The sequence below is a fragment of the Callorhinus ursinus genome, unplaced genomic scaffold, assembly GCF_003265705.2.
Source record: "Callorhinus ursinus isolate GAN/ISIS: 27379988/994484 unplaced genomic scaffold, GSC_fseal_2.0 scaffold1, whole genome shotgun sequence".
Classification (NCBI taxonomy): domain Eukaryota; kingdom Metazoa; phylum Chordata; class Mammalia; order Carnivora; family Otariidae; genus Callorhinus; species Callorhinus ursinus.
This window is the reverse complement of record NW_027397063.1, coordinates 62,295,135-62,301,392: the sequence shown is the minus strand read 5'-3', so window position 1 is coordinate 62,301,392 and position 6,258 is coordinate 62,295,135. Positions and strand designations below refer to the sequence as shown.

The window sequence follows — 6,258 nt, the reverse complement described above, 5'->3', positions numbered from 1 at the left end:
AATATAATATAATATAATATAATATAATATAATATAATATAATATAAAGTTGTAGCTCTTACAGAATTTTTTTATTATTTGATTTTTATGTTCATGAAAAGGAAAATGAGCAGTTACTAGGTATTGTTAGTAATTTAACTTTTCCCCCAATATTTTATTATGAACATTTTAAACATACAGCAAAGTTGAAAGAATTTGACAGGGATTGCTGGTATACCCACCACCTAGCTTCTACTCTGAACATTTTACTACACTTGCTTTTTTCACACAACCTCTACCTATCCCTCTATCCAGCCTTCAATCCATCTTAGTTTTTGATGCATTTAGAAATAGATTGCAGTCATCAGCATACTTCCCCCTAAATACTTTAGAAAGCATATCAAGTGATGTAACTAAAAATAAAGTTACTCCTTGTTCAATCTTCTGGATCAGTTTAATTAATTTAATCTCAATTGAGATTGCAAAGGCTATTTGGGGAAAGTTTGTCTTGTTAAAAAAAAAAAAAAGATTTGGGGCACCTGGGCGGCTCAGTTGGTTAAGCCACTACCTTTGGCTCAGGTCATGATCCTGGAGTCCCGGGATCGAGTCCCACATCGGGCTCCCTGCTCAGCGGGGAGTCTGCTTCTCCCTCTGACCCTCCCCCCTCTTGTGCTCTCTCTCTCTCTCATTCTCTCTCTCAAATAAGTAAATAAAATCTTTTTAAAAAAATAAGATTTGATAATCACTATCTTAGTGTCCTCAGCCAAAATTAGGAAGAAAGCGGCTGGCATTGCAGTGTGAGTGGCTGATACCCTCTTTAATGCATTGCTCTCCAATGGGTATTTAGATAGGTAATGGTGAAAAGTAATAAAGTTTTCATGGTGTAGTTTCTCGGGATGGCAGGGGAGATCACTTTGTCTTTTTCAAAATCCCTCAAATTGTACTGGCAAGGTAGGTATCTGTTCTAAGGTTGTCTTTTTTTTCCCCTCTAAAACCTATTTGAATTCACAGAGGAATGGGAGTAATGTGATTTAAAAACAAAAACTTCCCCTCCAAAATAAGAATGGTTTTTAGGGAACTCTTGGATAAAGCCAAAACAAGTGGATTATAACTTACTGCTATTGGATAATAATGGCAATAATAGCACTTGAGGTTGCAAAAGTGTCTTACAGACCTTTGATCTCACTTAGCACTCTGCAACATTTCTACAGACTAGGCATTATTACCTCCAGTTTTTCCTGGGGTAAAATACACATAGAATCTACCATTTTAACCCACTTTGAGTGTACAACTCAGTAGAATTAAATACATTCACATTGCCATGCAATCTCACCATTATCCTTCTCCAGAACTTTTGCAGCATCCCAAACCGACACTCTGCCCACTAAACAGTAACTCTCCGTCCCCCCTCCCCTCAGTTCCTGGTACCCACTGTTCTTTCTTTCTCTAAACATTTGCTTATTCTAGGTACCTCCTGTAAGTGGAATCGTGCCATATATGGGTCCTTCTGTGCCTGGCTTATTTCATTTAGCATAATGTTTCCAAGGTCCTTCCATGTGACAGCAGGTTTCAGAACTTCATTCCTGTTTACGGCTGAATGACGTTCCATTGTACGTATAGATCACATTTTGTTTGTCCATTCACCCATCAGGGGACAATTGGCTTGTTTCCACCTTTTGGCCATTGTGAGTAATGCTGCTGTGAACATTGGTACGCCAACATCTAGGTTCAAATCCATTATCTCCATTTTACAGATAGGAAATTCAAGGCTCAGAAAGGGCAAAGGTAATTGCTCGGCAAAGCCAAAACCAGAGCTGAGTTCAGGCCCAGGTAGGAGGTGCTGGATATGCACCTGCCTGGGAGGAATACATGTTGAGTGAATGTTCAGCTGGGGCACAGGTTTGTACTTGTTGGTAAATAGATATCCCATGAGCCGGGCCCCTCTCTTGGAACTGCCAGGACCCCACAATGATCCAGCAACCAAGGAGGTAACACCTGCCCCATCACGGCCCCAGAACCCTGCTTCTAATGACAATGTCCATTCCGACTGGACAGTGCCTGTACCATGCAGTGTTTGAATGTTCTGAATAGTAGTACCCCTGAGTGTTCAAGGGGCCATGGGACTTTTGTGGGGATGAGGTAATCTGTGAATGCCACAGAGTGTACCTGTGACAAAGATGAGGGTCTTTACAGTTCTGCAAAAGGAGCTAGGAAGCCTAGAAAAAATCTGGGCATTTAAAAGGAAATAAGAAGCCAGTATTACTAAATAGATGGAAACTTCAGTTTAGGGATTGGAGAAAGGGCTCGAGAACCTAGAACAAGAGAAAAGCCATGAGAAGAGTCCCACGAGGAGGTCTCAGGGTGTCAGTCTGGGCAGCGATAGGGAGACCATTAACGTGTCTGAAGCTGAAGGAGGTGACCCAGGGCCAAGTGTGGAATGACCTGAGAGGGAGAACCCAGCCTTGGCATCTGGTGGGGCCCTCACGGAAACATTGGAAAGGCAGGAGAGACCCAAGGGACAACGGCTGGACCAGATGAGGAATAACAGGGAGGACCAGGAGGAACCAGTATCCAGCCTGACATCTAAAAAGGAGAGACATGAGGTTATTGGAGAACATGATGTGTACCCCAAGAGGAGCCCCTGCTGGCACTGTGGGCGCTGGGCCACCTCAGACATTTTGGTTCTGCTTGACAAGAGTCAAGGTAAAAAGACAGAGCCCAAGTGCTAACTTCTGTGGAGAAATCCCCTCCTGGTTATTTTCTTTCCAGGAGGCACAGCAGAGAGGCTCTTGGGAACACAGCTAGCACCTGACCACAGCGATGTTCTGGGTTGGGGCTGGACGTGGGGTGTCCCTGCGTCCTCACAGGTCTTTGTGGTCACATTCAGCCCATCACAGGTACTAGCCCTGCTCCTCATGCCCACCTTGCTGCTGAGAACATGACAGCGTTCTACTTCCTCCTTTATTCCCTTTGTTCAGCCTGAAATCACTCATGCATTAAAGTGAGAAGACACTTGTGGTTTGGTCTCAGCACCTGACTCCATTTACTCTGGAAATCAGTTGGTTTTTCCTACCCACAATCATTTCTCCTTCTGGTAACAACTCCTCAATTCCCCTCTGAGGAAACCACCCCTTCCTTTTTCTTTCTTTATTTCTTTGTTTGATTTTTTTAAAAAAATTATTTGAGAGAGAACGTGCAAGCGAGCAAGGCGGGGGGGGGGGGAGGGTGCAGAGGGAGAGGGAAAGAGAGTCCCAAGCAGACTCTGTGCAGGGTGCAGAGCTCCATCTCACCACCCTGAGATCATGACCCAAGCCAAAATCAAAAGTCGGACGATTAAACGACTACACCACTCTGGTGCCCTTATTATTATTTTTTAATTGTAAAATACACGTAACATAATATTTACTGTCTTAACCATTTTTAAGTGTAAAGCTCAGTAGTGTTAAGTATATTCACATTGTCATGCAACCAACCCCCTTCCTTTCTTAAGAAGTCCGTGTTTATTTGGGTTTGACCTCAATCCCTGGTTCCAAGGAGGGGCCTAAGCACCAGGCTGGGTCCATCAGAGCCCTCTATTTCCCTAACCATAGTGATTGGCTTATAATGGGTACATCACTGACAACAAGTCCATGAGACTCAACAGAAGGATTGTTGTTAGAACTATTGGGAAAGAGGCTTTCTGTCAAACTGGTGGAAACTAAGCTTGAAGCTGCAGTTCTTTGAATTCATGGAGCAATGGGAGTATCTTTGCCACCAGCTTTAGGACCTGCCTAGTAACAGAAAAAAGCAAAGCTGGCAATGTTTGAGCACCTGGATCCAGCCATGCCTGAAGCTATTCCACATAGACTTTTTGGTTATTTAAAATAATAAACTTTTTTTTTTCTCTGAGGCCAGGCTGAGTTGGGTTTTTGTCATTTGCAATTAAAAGACCCCTGAACTCATGTTTACAGTTGCTTGTGAAGGTTGGTAAGATCCAAGTACCAATGTCCTTTATCCCTCTCCTCACCTCTGTGAGCATTCAGACATCATCACCTAACTTAGCCCAGAAGCCCCCACACACTGAGCACATAACATTTGTTCAATGATGTTGAGAAGAATAGTTTGAGGGGTGGGAAAAGAGTATAATAAAGAAGTTCTATGAAGGGCAAAAATATTTGTCACTAATATGCAGATACATCAGTAAGCATCATTGAGCATACAGCATGTCCTGAGAAAGATAATGTTTTTCAGTCATGGTTGAAAGCCCCCTGTCCTCTAACTTATGTGGTTATAATGTGGGTCTGAAGATAGTGGGAGGCACATCTAGTTGTCCATCCAAGAGTCTAGTTTACACTTTGTGATGTGGATGCACACTGCAGCCAGAATGAAGATTATAATTGGTACTGGCATCACTCTTCTGTGATGAAGAAAGAAGTCAGGGACAAAGAGAGGTCAGTGCATTCCTAACACAAGCCCCAGGCCAAAGCCACCAGGCCCTGCTCTCTGGGAGATTCCTGTTTGGATGACAGGTGTAAGCACTATGTGGGATCAGGTTTATATGGGTTTTCATGAAGTTCCTATGAGGGGACCCACTAGATGAAAGCACCTTCTTTGTGAAACTGGCTGTTCTGTTTTGTTTTAACCTAAATGCAAGAATCAAGGTTTTGTTTTATCCTTTTTTTTTTTTTTTTTTTGCCCATGATTCCCTAAATCTCCTCTAGGAACTCTCAGACATACATGTACACACCTATGGGTGTGTGAGGAAAAGAAGTAAGTCTCAGGGCTATGAGACCAGCAAACCATCAGCATCCACAGAAGCAGTCTGAGCAGTGCAGCCAGTAGGAGAAGGTAGGAGAAGGGGGCACACACGGTCTCACAAGGCCAGCCCTATGTAGTGAATGTTTCTACCATCCAGACTCCTATAGGCTGCATCCATCAGCAAAGAAACCTCCAGTGGGGTCCCCTCCGTTCCCCTGGAAGGGCACCACTTAGGACCAGTCCTATCGGGGGCTCCATTCTTAGGATCCTGCTCAGTCTCCTATGGTCCCAGGCACTTTTGGACACGTGGCCACCTTCTCTCTGGAGCAAAGTGAGCTAGCAGCCCATTCTGAGGGCCATACAGAAGAGCCTGGTCAGTGGCTCCTTACTTATGTCAGTTCCTGAGTGCATGGGGATACAGCCGAACTCTTTATAATCTGGCCCACATGGAGAGGCCACCAGGGCTGGGAAGAGCACTGGACAAGGGGTCAGAGGCCTGAGGTTTAGTTTCTCTCTGATACTTACTAGCTGAGAGTCGAAGTAACAGAACCCTACAGAATTTCCCAAGGACAAACACTTTGGGGAAGGGGCTTTGCCTGCCTTGTTCAAGTTCTATCCTCACGGCCATAAATATGTGTTGCTATTAATGAGTCTCGGTGCCTTCATCTATGAAATAGTGATTCTCAAACCTCGTTGTGGGGGAGGAAGGGAGATCCAAGCACTCAGCACGCTGAGTGTTCACAGAATAACCTCATTACCTCCAGTCACCCAGCCCAGGGAGGGAGCATTATCGTGCCCATTTCACAGATGAAGAAACTGAGGCTCAGAAATTCTCCCCAGAGAGCCAGGGCTCAAACCCTCAAAAGAGGAATCTGAAGCCTCCACTGTTTTCACTACACCACACCACCTTTTTCAGCTCTAAGTGCTCCCAGAGGGAGGTTTTTCCACCTACCCGGAGCTGTGGCCCTCAAACTGAGCACCAAAGCGGTGGCGTTTGGAGGCAGCAAGCGGGCCACGGCCACTGACCTCCTACACCCAGCGGCGCCCGAGCGCGACCACCCCAGCAGGACCGCCCCGCAGGAAATACTCACGGCTCCCGCAGGCCCAGGCGGCTCCGCGGGGCGCATCCTCTCCGGGGGCTCCGGCCTCCTCGAGAGCAGCCGAACGCGGGACTGGGCTGCCTCCTCTCCCTGGGGCATCAGATTATTTTAGCACTTGCGGAAGGAACGGACGGAAACTGAAGTCACATGGAGAGCGAGCCGCTCAGCGACTCAGCACTCAGCAGAGAGCAGGCATTTTACAGGGAACTGCTGCGCGCGGGCGGTGGCAGGGGGATGGGAGGGGGTGGCCGGCGGGGCGCAGTGCCCCTCGCCTACCTGCAGGTGAGCCAGGAGGCCGGTGCCTTGCAGGGTCTCCCAGCAGTCCTAACCGAGGCTCCCCAGGCTTTATTGCCTTAGAGGTTTTGTTTGTTTGTTTGTTTGTTTTAAGTTTTATTTTAATCACCGGTGTTCATCACAAGTGCACTCCTTAATCCCCATAGCC

At 46.1% G+C, this 6,258-nt stretch overlaps 1 protein-coding gene across 1 annotated transcript in view; it reads right to left on the bottom strand.

The window, feature by feature from the left end:
- Window positions 1-6,005, bottom strand: part of NRROS (negative regulator of reactive oxygen species) — a 25,662-nt gene extending 19,657 nt beyond the window's left edge. Inside the window, exon 1 of the mRNA XM_025876143.2 lies at window positions 5,808-6,005. The gene's annotated coding sequence lies outside the window, so the exon portion shown is untranslated. The remainder of the gene's footprint in view (window positions 1-5,807) is intronic.
- Between the last annotated feature and the right edge of the window lie 253 nt (window positions 6,006-6,258).